The sequence below is a fragment of the Bubalus bubalis genome, chromosome 2 (assembly GCF_019923935.1).
Source record: "Bubalus bubalis isolate 160015118507 breed Murrah chromosome 2, NDDB_SH_1, whole genome shotgun sequence".
Lineage (NCBI taxonomy): Eukaryota > Metazoa > Chordata > Mammalia > Artiodactyla > Bovidae > Bubalus > Bubalus bubalis.
The window spans coordinates 103537780-103556055 of record NC_059158.1 but is presented as its reverse complement, the minus strand read 5'-3'; the positions used below and the strand labels follow the sequence as shown (position 1 = coordinate 103556055).

Sequence of the window (18276 nt, the reverse complement as noted above, 5' to 3'; positions counted from 1 at the left end):
TCCTTGATTTTCAAACCCATGTGTATTTCAAGGGAAATTTAATCCATGTGTTTCTGATTCATTTACACTTAGCTCATCAAAATGTGGTTTCGTAAGACCCATTTGATGTCTAAGAAGCCTTGTGAGTTTTTTGTAAGCCTTTTTTCTTTGAACCAGGAAGTTGCTTTTTGCCAAGAGTCAATGGAACTTCAGCCCGAAAAGAGTCAGTTGTGTTTGGGATTTTGGAATCCTCGAAGTTGGTGGGAGCTAATGAGAGAGGATGAGGACACTGATTCAGTTATAATGAATGTCCCCATTTCTAATATATTACCTATTCATTCAAATAACTTAAATATATCTGTTTTTTTCTCACTTTATAGGGAAAAAACCCATCTCAAATTCTTGAAAATCTTGTGGAAAACATAAGGATGAATTTTATTATTGGATGTGCTAGTGCCATGTGTTCTGATAATTACCCACTAATGTGCCTCTTGGTGATGAGTAATCAGGGCAGTAATTCATATTTATCTCAGAACAATTATAAAGAAGTGACTCCAAAAGGTGTTTAGATTGGCCATCTTTCTGTACTGAAAGAAAAAATCCTCTGCCTAGTTTTTGTTGCTCTGTGCACAACACTACTTGTTCTTAAAACAAGAAGGGAGACAAATAAGACTCAGTGAATGTGCTGATTCAGGTGCACACAATCCTCTATCTCATTGCCGTTGTTCTTAAAGAGCATCTGGGGTAAGGAAACGTACATCCGGTCCATCCGTCAAGAGTCCATGAGAAAGCTAACAATGTTTGCACCTGCAGGATGAATTACATCTTTGGTGAGTGTGGGAAGCTACATAATGAGACAGCTGAATAGCTGATACATTTCTTTCCTCTTGCCTTTACCATACCTTCTTTTTCACTAGCTTTATTTTTCCTACTTCTTCCTCTTCAATTTCCCCACTTTTACACTTACCAGTAGATAACAGAGCAAATGTGATGCGTTCATCCAAGGATGGGTTGACATGGTTTACACATTGCTTTCATTTGGTTGTTCTTTGGATGAATTCTTCGTCGAGAACAAGATAATGAAAACCATACGGTCATTGAACACAAAATGTGCAGTCACTTTGGCTGTTCCCTTACAGCCCGTTTCATTTCATGTAGGCTGGTCCCTGAGTTTACTCCCATATAGGAGCCCAGCCAGGTGGAACCCTGCCCCCTATGGGTTTTGATCATTCAGCAAATACTGCCAATTTAGTTCTTGCCTGTCACCCATATATCAGAGAGCTTATTTGAATGTAGCACCTCTTGCTAGCCTGGTGTAGCTTTAGAAACTTGGCCTTTTAAGTATTCATAGAGTTCTGTTCAGGGACCTTCATTGTGAAACCTGAAGACAGAAGAACCAGGATAGGTGACAACAGAGAATTAAAAGAACATTAAAAATTGTTTCACTCATGCTGACCTCAAATTTTGAAACACTGCCTAAAGGAAATGAATATTTTGAATGCTATGGTGAATGAAGGCAAATGTGTCTTTAGTTTCTGGACTGAGTTTTGACAGTATACAGGAAAATTATAAATTTTTAACTATGGCAGCAAGTTCAGACTACAGGTGTGAGGATAAAGAATTATTTATTGACTCAGACTCCCATATCAGTGAGCAAAAAAGCTTAAAGGAACAAAAATACAGATGAGGTCCCTGGCATTTGGAGAAAAGACGTTTATTTTCATTTCTAATTTGTTACTTGCTTTACACAGACACCAAAGACATCTCAACTATATAAATTCATCTCTGAAAACACAAAAGTAAAATTGTTATTTGTGTTTAAGATGCACAAATATTTTCTCTTAAATTTGGCTACAGAGACTCTTTTTGCACTGACAGAATTTATGACAATACGCAACTTATTATATCCAATTTAATTTCCTTTCTCACAGACATATAATTGAGAATAAAAACTACAGTCAATATTAAAAATGTAACCCATACATAATGCAGAAGAAATGTTGTCAATTTCTTTCTCAGTACAAATATATATTTTGCTTTTAATTATCAGAAATCTTTGTCATTATTGATCAAGCAAAACAAACTTTGTACAGTATAGAATTATCTTGTCTCTCCTCATAATTGGAGAAATGGAAACAAAGTGATTAATAACAAAATATACAAACTTCTATAATTTATGTTCCTAAGAGATGGAAAGGAATCTGGAATAATTTTGTCCAAACTCTGAATTTTATATGTTAACATACAAAAAATGTAGAGACTTTAGGAAACTTGTTCAAAGTTCACCGACTAACTTGTATTAGGCTGCACATTAGAGTTTCATTTTCTTAAATACTAGTCCAGTGCTGTTTTAATAATCAATAATTTCTGTAGGAAGGATATATTCCTGGGATAGGGCCCACCAGATAAGATGACAGGGAGTCATTTAAAAAGTTCTCACTAGGTAGAATTTTCATATTCAGAACAGCTTTAGGTTGAATTCATTCCCTAAGGTGGAATTGGGAGCCCTAGATCCTCATATGTTTTCTCTCTCTTACCCCCATCTCCTGGGAAGACTCTAAGGCATCTTAGAAGAATATCATGGTTTTCCTTAGGACCATGTCTCGAAAACTCCATAACTTCTCCAATTATAGAATAAACCCTAAGGTAACCCCCAATACTGACTGCGTTAGTTTGCAATTTAAAAAAATATATACTACAGAGTGAGTGGCTTAACAACAGAAATTTATTTTCTGGGGGTTAGAAGTCCGAGATGGAGTTGTCAGCAAGGTTGATTTCTTCTGAGATGACTCTCCTTTACTTGTAGATGGCCATCTTTTCCTTGTGTGTTTTACTTGGACTTTCCTCTGTACTTGTCTATCCCCCACCCACCTTTTCTGATAAGGAGAACACCAGTCATGTTAGACTAGAGCCCACCTTAAAACCTAATTTTAATTTAATTACCTCTTTACAGACCCTATCCTGAATTTTTTTTTAATCTTTTATTTTTATTGAAATATTTTATTTCCAATGTTGTGTTAATTTCTGCTTTATAGTAAAGTGATTCAGTTATATACACATTCTTTTTTATATTATTTTCCATTATGCTTTATCATAGAATATTAAACATAGTTTCCTGTGCTATATAGTAAGACTTTGTTGTTTATCCATTATATATACAACAGTTTGTATCTGCTAACCCCAAATTTCTACTCCATCCCTCTCCCATGCCACTTCACCCTTGGAAACCATAAGTCTTCTCTATGTCTATGAGTCTTTTTCTGTTTCATAGAAGTTCATTTGTGTCATATGTTAGATTCTACACATAAGTGATATCATATGGTATTTGTCTTTCTCTTTTGGACTTACTTCACTTAGTATGATCATCTTTGTGTGTGTGTTAGTCGCTCAGTCGCTCAGTGTGACTGTATAGACTATAGCCCACCAGGCTCCTATGTCCATAGGATTCTCCAGGCAAGAATACTGGAGTGGCTTACCATTCCCTTCTCCAGGAGATCGTCCTGACCCAGGGATCAAACCTGGGTCTCTTGCATTGCAGGCAGGTTCTTTATCATTTGAGCCACTAGGAAAGCCTGTGATCACCTTTAGTTGCATCCATATTGCTGCAAATGGCATTATTTCATTCTGTTTTATGGTTAAGTAGTATTCCATTCGGAGAAGGCAGTGGCACCCCACTCCAGCACTCTTGCCTGGAAAATCCCATGGACGGAAGAGCCTGGTGGGCTGCACTCCATGGGGTCGCTAAGAGTCGGACAAAACTGAGTGACTTCACTTTCACTTTTCACTTTCATGCATTGGAGAAGGAAATGGCAACCCACCCCAGTGTTCTTGCCTGGAGAATCCCAGGGATGGGGGAGCCTGGTGGGCTGCGTCTATGGGGTCGCACAGAGTCAGACACGACTGAAGCGACTTAGCAGCAGCAGCAGCAGTAGTCCATGTATTTATGTACCACATCTTTATTCATTCACCTATAAAAACCCTATCGTTAAATGTTGTCACATTCTGAGGTACTGGGAGATGCACTTCAACAAATGAATTTGGGGGATCACAATTCAGCTTCTAACACTTTCCTCTGCTTACACTTTTGTCATATATAATCTCCTCCTTTGAGAGTGGGTGAGGATTTTTCCTTGAGTCCAGCTAGTGGAATATGGCAAAGGTGATAGGAGTCACCCCATGATTACACAGCATTTTATAATAACCTGTTTATTTTGCTAGCAGACTTGCTTTAGAGACTTTCTCTCTTTGTCTTCAAACTAGCAAGTGGCTGTGTTATGAGGTCTGCATGACAAAGAGCTGAGAAAGGCCTCCAGCCCATAACCAGCAAGAAGCTACTTCCCTCGGTCTTATAGTCCCAAAAAGAAAAATTCTGCTATCAACCTGAGTGAACTTGGAATTGAATTCTTCCCCAGTCAAGCCTTCAAATGAAAATAACAGCCTTTGCCAACACCTTGACTGCGGCCTTGCTGAAGACTCAGCCAGGACATGCCCTGACTCCAGTCCCACAGAAAGTGTGAGATAGTAAATATATGTTGTTTTAAGCCACTAAGGTTGTGGTAATTGTTACATGGAATAGAAAACTGACACCTAAAATTCATGAGTGGCTTTGGAACCAGGCTGTGGGTGGAGACTAGAGGGGAATTATGATGAGTATGATAGGAAATGCCTCAATAGTTTAAAACAGATAATTGGCAGATGTCTGGCCGGCATTATTAAAGACACTGTCAAGGCAAGCTTATGATGAAGAGGGGGGGCATGTTATTGAAAGTTAGAGAAAGATGGATCCTTGTTATTTAGTCAAAGAAAGCATAGCAACATCGTCTCATATAGATACATGGAAAGTAGAACCTGCAAATGATGAATTTGTTCATATAGCTGATTTCCAAGCCAAGTGGTGAAGGTGCTGATTGTGGTAAAATGTGAGAAGAGAGAGGCAAATTGAAGGAAGAACTACTAAAAAAACGTTGAACATTAAGAGATTTACTTCTAGGAAAGCTTGTTCTGGAGAAAAAGTCAAGGATTTGATTCTATAACTTTTCAGTTAAGCCTCAGAAAATGAAAAGGTTAAGGTATTCTGTCACCAAAAAAGGGCCTTTCAAGAGAGTGACAATAGGCCTAACAGATCCTCCCAATCAAACCATAAAGATTCTACTAAGGGTGGTGTCCTTTAGCCATTTTAGCAGGACACCAAGGTAGGGAAGGATTATCTCAAAAAGCTCTGTGAACCTGGTCTTTATCTTATGACATGAACCCATTAAAACTCACAGGAGACCCAGAAAATACTTGAGTTAGTGGTTTCAATGAGGAAGTTACTACCAGATGGATTAAAAAGGACTGTGAGTATAATATGAAAGGAGACAGTCCAAACCCCCAGATTCTACTGGCTGGAAGTCCTGTTACAGTTTCTCAGCTGTAAACCTATGCTACCTTTCATGAAAGAGGAAGAGTGATCAAAAAACTGAAGCAACAACAAGGGGATGGAGCCTAGAGCCACAAAGAATTATTCTCAGTCCTTGAAATCTAATCAAGAAACCCAACATTTGCCTGGCTGAACAGTGACTCCTTTTTATCTTGCCCCCCCTCCCCCTTTTGAACTTGACTGTCTATAAATGTCATTTTGTCTGCCTCACTATTTTATAATGAGTTTGTTAAAGGCAGACAGCTTTCATTTTTAGTTTTACAAGGTTACAGATGGAGAGAATGCCTCAAGAGTTAGCTGTTCTTAGCAGATTCCACCTGGAATACTTATACTTACCTAGACATGGTTTACATGATAAGATTTTGATCTTGTGCTATAATGGAATGAGACTGTTGAGGACTTTAGGAGGGGTGACTTTATTCTGCATGTTGGAAGGACATGAATCATTGCTGGCTGAATGGTGGCTTTTGGTAGACAGAAGCTAAGATGATACTAAAGAGCCCTACTTTCAAGCCCCTGTATAATGGTTTCCTCTAGATTGTGGAAGGAACCTCTCTCTACCTTACCTCTAACCGTAGCATGTGTACAAGGTGAGGATGGGGTTCAATCCCTGATTCAGGAAGATCCCCTGAAGAAGGAAATAGCAACCAACTCCAGTATTCTTGCCTGGGAAATCCCATGGACAGAGTAACCTGGTGGGGTACGATCCATGGGGTCACAAAGAGCAGACACAAGTAAGCGACTCAGCATGTACTACTACACATGAGGAGGGGGTGTCCCTCCCAAATCTGTATTACATTATATAAGAATCATGTTGCTGAAAAATCTGTTAACAGCCTGAATCATCTTGTAAGTGAACCTGTCCCCAGGCAAGCTTGCAGATAAGAAACACTTGTTGTTAATTTCTTTTGTGTCCTCTCACTCCTATGAGGACAAAAGTGAAAGAAAGAAAGTGAAGTCGCTGAGTCGCGTCTGACTCTTTGCAACCCCATGGACTATAGCCTACCAGGCTCCTCAGTCCATGGAATTTTCCAGACAAGAGTACTGGAGTGGGTTGCCATTTGTTTCTCCAGGGGATCTTCCTGACCCAGGGATCAAACCCGGGTCTCCCACATTGCAGGCAGACGCTTTACCGTCTGAGCCACCAGAGGGGGTCCCTATGAGGACATGGTATCTTCAAAACAAAGAAATTGCAAAATTTTGTAATTAAGGATTATGGCTGCCATTTCTATTGGGCCCTGGCATTTAGTCGGGTGGTAGTGGAACACAGTGGAATGGTTTTAAAAAGTCAGGATTCACTTTTTCAATGACCTGAATCTATCTCCTCTAGCAAGGTCAGCAAGTTGGATTTTTTTTTTTTTTAAGCTTATAAGATGGGTACCCTAGTTCCAGGTATAAAATGAGATAAAATGATGTAAAGCAGAAGATAAGGAACTACTTCTTCTCTAAGTTTATTTTCTCAACAAAGAAACATTTTCTGGAATCCCATAGAACTATCTCTCTGCATACCTCCTTGGCCAATCCTGGGTCACATGCCCAGTCTAGGGTCACATGCCCACCACACAACAGCTCCCTGGCAAGCAGAGTGAAAGGACAAGCACAACCTATGTTAAGAATCATCACGATTCTCCTGAATTGCAGGGGAAGAGCTGGTTGGCAAATTTAAACAAAATTGACATCTGCCAATCTGGGATAAAAGGTGAATTGTTGATCTTTTAGACAAACAATAGTATTTTCTTCAAGAAAATAACATACTTTTAAAAATACCAATATTACAAAAATGCCTATAAAATCCATAAGTATTAACCGAATACCTGCCATAGGCAGTACTCTAGGAGCTACGATTACTACAGTGAAAAAACATATATATATATATTTCTCTAATTCAAGTGAATAAAGTCACATGTTAGTGGTGTAAAAAGATCAAATTTATAAAAATCACATTTATAGATGCCTTGATCAGGTGCTTGAGGGCTGGTTTGTGTAGTCTGGTAGTGCGTATATCCATGGCAGAATTCCAAGTGATAAATATAAGCTGACCTGAATTCTCATTTGTCTAAATAAAAAGCCATATACCACTGTGGCCCATTCCCCCATTGCGTTTGGTTTTTGTTTGTTTGTTTTGGCTGCACTGGGTCTTAGTTGAGGCATGTGGAATCTTTGGTTGTGGCGTTGGAACTCTTGGTTGCGGCATGTAGTTCCCCAACCAGGGATCAAGCCCGAGCTCCCCGAATTAGTAGTGGAGTCTTAGCCACTGGACCACTGGGGAAGTTTCCTATTGCACTTGTTTTGAATCTCCCTCGCTTTCCCTAGTGTCTCTAACCTGTTCTTTACTATTAGTCACTTTTCATGAACAACTCAGCAGGCCCCCAACTCTCTCACTTTAAAAACGAAGACCAAATAAATAACCCCAGTGCCGCTGTATAGGCTGCAGTGTTTGTGTAGTGCACAACTCCAGGGGGATCCATACACAGACCATTGTACACATAGTTCCAGTGTGGAGTCCCTGAAATCATCCCAGCTCTAGCTATGGTCTTATCCCTCTGCCCTCTCCCTCACTTAAAAACTCTTTAAAATATCTTCTGTACTAGTTGTTCCTTCCTGAAATTCTGTTTGTTTCTAAAGCCACTATAATCTGACTTTGATTCCACCACCCCTGCAAGATCAACAATGACATCTTCTTACTAAACCCTTTTCTGTCCTTATGTTGTTTGGTATTTTGATAGCATTGGATTCTCTTTCTTGAAATACTCTCTTCCCATTTCACATTTTCCCTAGCTCCTTCAATCCTCCTGACTCTACCTTCTCAGCCTTTCAGAGAATTTCTTGGAATTCTGTGATGCTCTACTTTTGCCTGGACTCCCTTTTCTTCCCATCCATGTGATACAGATAGAGCACTATAGACTTGACTAATCAAAATCTTGTTGGTCATTTTTTTTAATTGGTACATAAAAAGTTATTGATGGATTTTGGTTACTTTAATTCATGTAAACCATGTACAGTTTAATTTTGGAATTTAAAATTGATATTTTTGAAATGAGATGGATACACAAATAGATAAGTACATATAGATTGATCAGTCTAAATTAAATCTATGTAACAATTAAGGGCTATTTTACCTAAGACACTGTGATCTGGCATCTGACACATGTTAGATGCTTAATTAGTAATTGATGAATAGATTAATGAATATCATTTTTAGGGGAGATTATAAAAAATATAAAGCTATGGTCACAATCTTTAAGGTATAGATGTGTAATGGCAAAATATGAAATGTAATTTGGATGGTTTATTTTCCACCCAAAAATATTCACTTAAGTGAATATGAATATATAAATTTATATATAAATAATCTGGCACTTTGGGAATTTTATATCCAATATGAGATGGATTATTTATTATTTCACATCTGAGGTTAAAGGTCAAATCCTTCTTATGTTCTGTGGCAGGTCCTTGGCCATAGTTATAAGAAGACAAACATAAAAGTTAATAGAGCAGGGAGATTTGTTTGGGCATTTGAATATAAGATGCAAAGTCAAAAGACACCAAAGTATTTTAGGGTACACTTCGATTATTTAGTTCATGATTTATGAACAAGAAAGAAATCTCAAACTTACTGAAATATCAAAGAAAATATGAAGCTGGAGAAATTACATTCTCGTATTTTTGAGCATAAAGAGGAAGAAAAATGAATCAGTCTTCTAAACTTCTAGCCAAGCTTCCCAAGGGTCAGTTAGACATTTTTATTAAAAGGAAAAAACACACAATATAATACATCCATTATTCTTTCATTTTGCAAAATGTCAAACTCCATGTGATCCTTTTAATTTCTATGGGTGTTCTAAACAGATTCTATCTAGAGATGGAGCTAATACACAGCTTGGCAAGTATAGATCAGAATGTGCATAAAAAGCCATCATGACTTACACATATACATACACACAGCACAGTGTCAAAAACCCTTGAATCAGATACAATAAAGTGAAAGTTTTCTTTCTTTTGAATTTGCCATATCTAACATATCTATTTTTTGACCAATTTTTCTAATGAAAATGAATTTTCTGTCTAAAGGATATGAACTCTACAATGCAGCTATGCTCCTCTTTCACTTCTTTTGCTGAGAAAAGGTCACTACTTATTCCTTGAGTAGCCAAATTGATATTATTTTCTGAAGTTGTTCATGGGAGTGAGACAACACAATGGTGAGACTGGATAATTTCATCTGAAATGTGTAGCTTCCTTTCATCTCTTCTTTGCCTGCCCAAGGCTAGAAGTCACTTATTTGTGCTCATCTTAATGTTTGAGATTTTAAACAATTCCTTGATGCAGTGAATAGACTGATCAAACATATATGTTTAAAAGTGAATAAACTTTATGCCATGTCCACAGAAGTCAAAGTAATAACTTAAATGTGGAAAAACAGAATTTTTTCTTCCTCACTTATCAAAAACCATGAGGACTTCCTGTTTCATCATTCTTTAAGTCTAAGTATAGTGGTCTGGAGGTGAAATGCCTGAATATTAAGCCATAATCAATCATTGTACACATACTAATTACTTTCTGTCCTCCCCTTTCCTTGTCATCATGGTCCAAAGCAGGTTTTTGAGACTGAGTACATTCATCTGAGCTGTTAGCTGCTATGCTCCACTGCATCCTCCTATGATCTGCCTGGTCCAGACCCCTGGAGAAAATTTGTGCATGCATACAGTATGTGAACTTTAGATAAATAAATAAACACGCGAACCAGCTTCCAGATAATTGAAAGCGAATGAAGGAGGGAGCAAAAAGAAAACAATTTCTCTGGGGATAAGCGGCTAAGGTGGCAGGTATGATTAAAATCCATATGATTTATGGGCAGGTGGATTACTAACATGACAACCCTGTTAGTGTGTGTTTGTTTTGGTGCATTTGACAATAAAGTTTTGTTGTTGTTGTTGTGCTTGCTGTGGATTATGCTCAGGAGTTAGCCACTCAGGAATTCCTAGTGCCTGACTGAGCAGTAATTTAGCAAGCTCTCTTGTGCTCTTTTCCTGTCAGCATTAACATGTCAATTCATTTTAATAGTCTGGGCATGCTCAGTGGGCAGGCATTTTCTCAGTAGGCATCCCAGGAGCCCACCCCGCAGTGAAGAAATGTGTTATAGCTTGTCTCAGACCTCAGAGACTTCAGCAGGTTTATTTTCATTATGGCCAAGTGTATTTGTTAAGACAAAGCCAAAATAATATAGAAAATCAAGACCTTAACAAATGAAATGGGTTATGTATATTTGATTAGTAATCTAAGTTCCATCAAAGATCAGGTTGGACAATCTTTATTTACACAAATTTATTACATAAAGCTTTGTAAAATTTTGTGCTGTCACTGCTTCTAGCTTCTGGAAGTTAAATGATAATCTGTAACAATGGGGATTTTCTCTAATCATGATTAATAGTTGAAGTGGCTTTTATGTTAAACAAGAATTTGCCTATGTTTCTCATTAAAGTGGATTTTTGTCTAATGTTCTGTCCATAAAGAAGTGGATGGATGAATGTAGAAATAGTACATAAGTACATAAACAAACACAGGCACAAACAAACACTCAAATCAAACTACCAATTAGAAATCTTGATGCTTCATAAATCTGTCCCTGCCTTGTCAAAGTAGGGGGCTTCCCTAGTGACTTAGCCTCCAATGCAGGAGACCTGGGTTTGATTCCTGGGTCAGGTAGATGCCATGGAGAAGGGAATGGCAACCTACTCCAGTATTGCCTGGAAAATTCCATGGACAGAGGACCCTGGCAGGCTATAGTCCATGGGATTGCAGAGTCAGACATGACTGAGCAAATTTCATTTTCATTGTCAAAGTAGATCTCAAATTAAATCCAAATTTCAGATATGTTAGCAAATACCTTGTCAGAAAAGGAAGCAAAAAAAGAAAAGAAAGAAGAGACTTAATTCCACAACCTCAATAAAATTTGATTCACCATTGCAGAAGAGTTGGCAATTTATGCCATTTATACAAGCGACCGCTTTAAAAAGCAAGCTTTTGAGGGCATACTTTATTTTTTTTTTAACTTTACAATATTGTATTGGCTTTGCCATAAAGCAACTAAAAAATTCAAAGTGTTGTAATGTTGACACAGTTTGAATCTCAGAATTTTTTGAACTGCTGAACAATTTCATAATATCAAAGTAAAAAAAATTGGGAGAAAGATATCAGCATAGAGAATATATCAGCTTTTTCTTTGAATTGTTGTTGTTGTTTAGACATTAAGTCATTTCCGACTCTTTTGTGACCCCATGGACTATAGCCCTTCCAGCTCCTCTGTCCATGGGATTTCCCAGGCAAAAATACTCAAGTGGGCTGCCATTTCCTTCTCTAGGGGATCTTCCTGACCCAGAGATTGCACGCCCATCTCCTACATTGGCAGAATTCTTTACCACTGAGCCACCAGGAATACCCACCTCAAATTTTTCTATTCCATCCCTGGTTTCTTGATCTTGAGTTGCAAGCTTTGTCTATTCAGTTATATTGGGAAAGTGAATTGATGGTGTGTAGGCCCATAAGATTTTTCTATAGTACGGTTGGTGGGAATGGTCTGGCCTTGGTGTATCATTACACAATAGGACAAAATTCTGGTTAGAATTTAAAGTTCAATAGAGGGTGTTTTGGGAGAAGGCAATGGCACCCCACTCCAGTACTGTTGCCTGGAAAATCCCATGGATGGAGGAGTCTGGTAGGCTGCAATCCATGGGGTCGTTAAGAGTTGGATATGACTGAACGACTTCAGTTTCACTTTTCACTTTCATGCACTGAAGGAAATGGCAACCCACTCCAGTGTTCTTGCCTGGAGAATCCCAGGGATGGGGGAGCCTGGTGCGACCTGCCGTCGCACAGAGTCAGATATGACTGAAGTGACTTAGCAGCAGCAGCAGCAGCAGCAGGTGTTTTACTTCAGCTCTACCCTTGTCTCCCACTAAGCATTCTTTAATATCAAGGGATAATTTTATACATTATTTTACTATAGGTCATTTTAGAAATTGACACAAACTTCTAGAATTCTCCATAGTGTCATTGTTTCCGTTTTTACCTCCTTTAAGTTTTAACCATGGATATTGACTAGTTATACATTAGCAAGGATTCTCTTAAGGCTTCAAATATTCAGTGGCTGGAAATATAAACCTGTGATATTTAAGCAGTGATAAGTTATTCCAAAATAATTGTAATAATATTTTAACTAATACCATCATTCATAGGACATACAATGCTTTTTGCAGTCTAAAAATATTCACTGAACTCAGGAAGTAGAAACTCATAAATACTTACTCAGGTTGGGGAAAATGTTTCCCACACTCTGTATCCCAAAGGGCAAAGTGGAAAGATAGTGGATCATAGGAAGTGGATACAGAGGAGATTAGATGGATGTGAAGGCAGAGGTCAGAATAGATGGAGTGGCTCTCCTTCCTGGGGCTTTGCTTTCCTTCCTGTGCTTTTCCATCACTCTGCCTGATGCAGACACCTTTAGAATCTTCTAGCAGCCCTTCTAGGTATGCCCTCCTGCACACCTCCCTGTGCACGAGTATGTCTTTGGGTGTATATCTATCCATGTATTACAATAAATACATGTTCACCTTATATGATTAGAGAAAAGAAAAATGAAGGAGCAAAAGATATTTCTTGTCTTCTGAATCTTAAACCACACCTGTCCTTTATGGCGCTTCTAAAGTTTGCACACTGGGAAAATCTTGACTAGCATTTAGTCTTTTTGTCAAGATGAAAAATGGTAACTTTTGCCCCAAAGTAGTGAATATTCCTTAACTCAAAAAAAACTTTGTTCACATAAAATAGAGTCAAAAAAGCCCTTTGTTTATAAAGTGCTTTCAGATTCTCAGTGAGAGACATTCTATTTTTGTGATTCAGTTTCCTCATGCATTCATTAATATTATTATGGGAAAACAATTATAATTTTAATAAAACAAACTAGAGAATATATTCTGCCTGTCACCTTCTCTCTGTGTTCAGTATACAATGGATTACCTGGTAGCAATAAATTCCCTGCCTTGTATTTTAACTCAGAATATAATGTTTCCAATTTTTAAATAAAATTTTTGCAGATATATAATTTGCATAATCTATGATTGATGGTGCTTATTAACAAAACTCCAAATTTCCGTTTCATTCTCTCTTATGTACAAATAATGCTACCCCCCACACCCCCTCCACACACACACTGAACACGCACAGACACAAACACGCTCTCTCTTTAGGGTTCATTCCAATCTAATAAGGATTGTTTTCACAGCATTCCAGACATAATGCTCCAAATTATTATTCTATATTCCTTGTTCTGCTACAGATAAAAAGAGAACACATTTAAAGGATCATTGCTTAGAAGTCTCTTTTATTTAAATGTTAAAACAAAAAAAGAATTAGCTGTGAAATATACTGGAAGGTTCCATGGGATTTTGAATGACTTCTTCTAACAAAGTGTTTACATATGTTATCTGTGACTGGAATAATGGAAGTGGTAGAGAATACCATATTTTAATAAATTTTCAGAATTATTTTGTATAGGACTTTAGAACTAATAAAAATGTAGCACATAAATGTCCAATAGCCAAAATATACTATCTCATCATTTGCTTTTTATGGAAGTAGGGGTGAGGATAGTAAAATTATTATTTCCTTTAAATATCTTTGTCAATTTCTTTTAATCTTACAGTTTACAGCTTCCTTTTCACAGTGAATCTACCTTTCAAAGAATTACTTATTCTTTGAAAACTTTACAAAGGCATCCTACATGATTCATTTTCATGTTATTTACAGCAAATACGTAAATCATATACTAATGACAGTAGCATCTTTGTAGTTCATTCTAAAATATGGATGAAATATGAGTTTTCTTCCAAGGTACAAAACGTCATTAAGGGCTCAGGTGGTTAAAATCAACATGAAAAATACATGCAGCATTTTCTCCCCTTAAATGCAATAATGTAATCAGATTTCAAGTCATCTTACCTACCTCACTTACAGCTTTATGGAGATTAATTAGTTTTTAGACCCCAGTCACATGATCTTTTCTGACTGTCATTTAGCTGGCTGACTAGAACCTGTAAGCTGTCTCCTGCCCCAAAGGACAGATTAAATTTTAGTATTGTTTGTCTTCTTTCTTTGATTTAAAGTTGTATTTTTAAAGTTATGGTTTATTTTATTTTGTTGTTAATTGGAAATGTACTGTAACCTTGTTTGGGGGAAGTTAAATATTTGAAATTATAAATATTAGGTAAAACAAAATGTTCTCCCTCTTTTGCTATAGAGATGGTTATTATACAGATACCTAAAACATAGGTTTTTATTATTTATGATCCAGATGTTACAAGTATTCAAATAAGTTTTCTGCCACAGAATGGCACTTCGCAGGGGAAGTTACTCAGGAGCTCCAGGTTAAGAACACTAGTAGTTGGTGGTCCCAAAACAAATTTCTAAGATCAAAATGATGATTAAAAATGTTTATAATTACTTGGAAATTTAAAAACTGAAAAAGAGTCTAAGTTGCCTCAGTGACAAAATTTCTGTTTAAAAAATAACACCCACAAACATAGAAAACAAAATTCAACACAACAAAAATTTAATAGTTATGCATTTGTTATTCATTAACAATGTATTTTCTATGATTACTGTTATCATTTGTTAACTCTGTTGCTGACTGAGCTGAGAATTAAAATGGAAAGATCACAGCCTTAGTTTTTATGTTAGTACACTTAGCCGTGGATTCTCAATAGGACAAAAAAAAAAAAACAAAAGAAGAAAACATTGATAAAGTACTTCAATCTGCTTTACAATATATGATTAAGCAAAAAAAAAGAAACCTTGTCTGCTACAGTTGTTAAAACATTGATATTTCTAGCTGGGGTCCTAATTAAGGTGTAATGAGAGATTTGAAGTGCAGTGAATTCCCTTCATTCACGTCACTAAACCAGTGAACCACAGCTACATGTCGAGTTTCAGGGAGAAATAGGACCAAGTGAGTTAGTTATCCTGTAACTCATGAGCAGTTGGTTCAGCACTGGAGCCACTGGGGCGTAGATGCACAAGGAATGTGTGATGTCTGTCTGCTATTTGACTGTAGATTTCCTTTCATGGATACTAAACAATAAATAGTCACTCCATTTAGAAGAGAACTTGATTCCATAAACACATGGAATTTCCTGGCTCTTGAATGAAGACACCACAGGATTTTCACTGCTCAGGTGTTAGTGGACTCAATACTGATTCGGGAACTGAAATTATTTATTTCCCTTGTCTGTGGAGTTGTCTTTGCCTTTGGCGTAACCCCAGACTCCTGTGAATGATGAAGACATCCCTCCATGCCTACCTAGAAAATAGCGCCAACATGGATACCATTAGAAAAGATTCAACTGAGTGTATGCTAGAAAATTGCCTCTTCCATACCTTGAATGAAGAGGGTGGATTGAGAACACAAGAACAGGCTGAAGCTTGTTCCCTTGAATGGAATCGTTGGGTTAATCAAAGTCTCTTTAAGGACACTGATATAGGATGTTCTGGCTTTTTTTTTTTTTCTTCCAACACACAGTTCGTCTACTTGTGTTTCCTGTGTGACTTTGGTTATAAGAAATTAATCACATCACTCTATGTTCTTTAAATAATTAGAACAGAGATCAATGATATGAAAGAAATCTTAATACTCATCTCATCCTGGAGTATTTGTATAAGTAATAAATTTGATAAGGTTTGTATTCATTTTCTTCATAATGAACTTTGGAGAGTAAATTCCATTTCAAATTACCAATTTGTAAATAACAAAAAGCCAAAAGCAAGAGATAGGTAACAGAATAATCCAACTCCTCTCCAGATTCATTGGTTTCATTGACCTCTCTATTATTCCTAGGAAATGTATTATTATGTTTGAGTTCTTTACCAGGAAGCATTGGTTCTCTACTCCATGACATTCTTTTGGTCCTATACATAGCTCTTGTGCATTCCATTATCCTTGTTTTTGTTGTTTAGTCACCAAGTCATGTCTGACTCCTTGCAATACCATGAAATGCAGCATGCTAGGCTTCCCTGTCATTCACTGTCTCCCAAAGTTTGCTCAAACTCATGCCATTGAGTCAGTTATGTCATCCAACTGTCTTATCCTCTGTCACCACCTTCTCCTCTTGCCCTCAATCTTTCCCAGCATAAGGGTCTTTTCCAGTGAATCAGCTCTTTGCATCAGGTGGCTATTTTCTGGTATTTTTTTTTTCTTCCAACACACAGTATTAGAGCTTCAGTATCAGTCCTTCCAATGAATATTCAGGGTTGTTAGCCTTTAAGGTTGACTGGCTCAATCTCCTTGCAGTCCAAGGGACTCTCAAGTGTCTTCTCCAGCACCACAGTTCGAAAGCATCAATTCCTTGGTACTCAGCCTTCTTAATGGTCTAACTCTTACATCCATACATGACTACTGGAAAAATCATAGCCTTGACTATATTGACTTATGTTGGTAAAATGATGTCTCTGCTTTTTAATATGCTGTCTAAGTTTGCCCATGGTTTTTCTATCAAGGAGCAAATGTCTTTAATTTCATAGCTGCAGTCCTTAGTGATTTTGGAACCCAAGAAAATGAAATCTGTTACTGTTTTCACCTTTTCCCTATTTATTACCTACGAAGAGATGGGACCAGATGCTGAAAGGTTGTTGTTGAATCACGCGAAGACACCGGGATTCTTGGCCCTCGGAGGAGAAGAATTCAATCTGGGGCCAGAGACGAGGCTTGATCGCTCAGAGCTTTTGTGTAATAAAGTTTTATTAAAGTATAAAGGAGATAGAGAAAGCTTCTGACATAGGCATCAGAAGGGGGCAGAAAGAGTACCCGCTTGCTAGTGTTAACAATGAGGTTATATAATCCAAAGAATGTCTGGAGGTTGTAAAGACCTCATCAGACCTACTCCCATAATTTACATTTAAGATAAAAGAAGATTGAATCCAAAGACTGTCCTTAGGCAGGATACATTATTATTATATAATCCTAAGGAATGTGGAGAAAGAAAAAAAGTTTGTCCTTTCTTCCTCCTTGAGAATTCCAGACCCCTCTCTCCTTGGGGACCCCTAGACTCCCTATCAACCTGCCTAGGAACTGACTCTCTCAGATCTCTAATTTTCTTGAGAGATCTCTAGTCTTTTCCATTCTATTTTTTAATCTATTTCATTGCATTGTTCACTTAAGAAGGCTTTCTTATTTTTCCATTATCCTGTTTAGCTAAAACAATAGAAAAAATATTCTCCCAATATCCTCCCATTGCCAGGTAAATATTACACACCCAATCGGTTGTCTCCAGCAGTCTTATAACTTTGGAGTTAAAAGTGCATAGTTACATTTTTCATTGGCACCTGTGAGCTACCCCTTTCTCTTTCCCCACAAAAGAGACCTATTTCAGCAGCAGTAGAAAGGAAATGGCAACACCGTCCAGTTTCCTTGCCTGGAGAATCCCATGGACAGAGGAGCCTGGCAGGCTACAGTCCATGGGGTCACAAAGAGTCAGACACGACTGAAGCAACTGGGAAGACAGTAAGCACCTCTCCAATCCCTCCAATCCATGGAAATGGTCATAAATAAACAAATGCCTGAATATATCCATTTCTATCACTAGTAGGCAGAATTCCAAGCTAGGCATGTTGATCCTAGGTTTCTGTTCCATTGATAAAAGGGGATATGCCATTTTTATTCCAGACCAGAGCTATCCAATGTGTTCTTGTGAGGCAAGTTTCCATGTTGAGTGAATAAGGATCATTGTTTCCTACATAATGAGCCTCCCTCTCCTTTGGCTCTCAGTGAAAGGCTGCCACCACACTGGCTAGGAAATAGTCCTGTTTAACCGCCAAGTGTCTGCTGAACA

At 37.6% G+C, this 18276-nt stretch overlaps 1 long non-coding RNA gene across 7 annotated transcripts in view; it reads left to right on the top strand.

Moving 5' to 3' along the window:
- The window catches only part of LOC112582250, a 374767-nt gene that overhangs the window by 278235 nt on the left and 78256 nt on the right, over positions 1-18276 (top strand). The window contains exon 5 of one of the 7 annotated variants that reach the window (XR_006548193.2): positions 9997-10888. The exons of the other annotated variants lie outside the window; for them this stretch is intronic. This is a non-coding gene — a long non-coding RNA (uncharacterized LOC112582250). Of the gene's footprint in view, positions 1-9996; positions 10889-18276 lie in introns of those variants that run through there. 7 annotated transcript variants of the gene reach the window in all.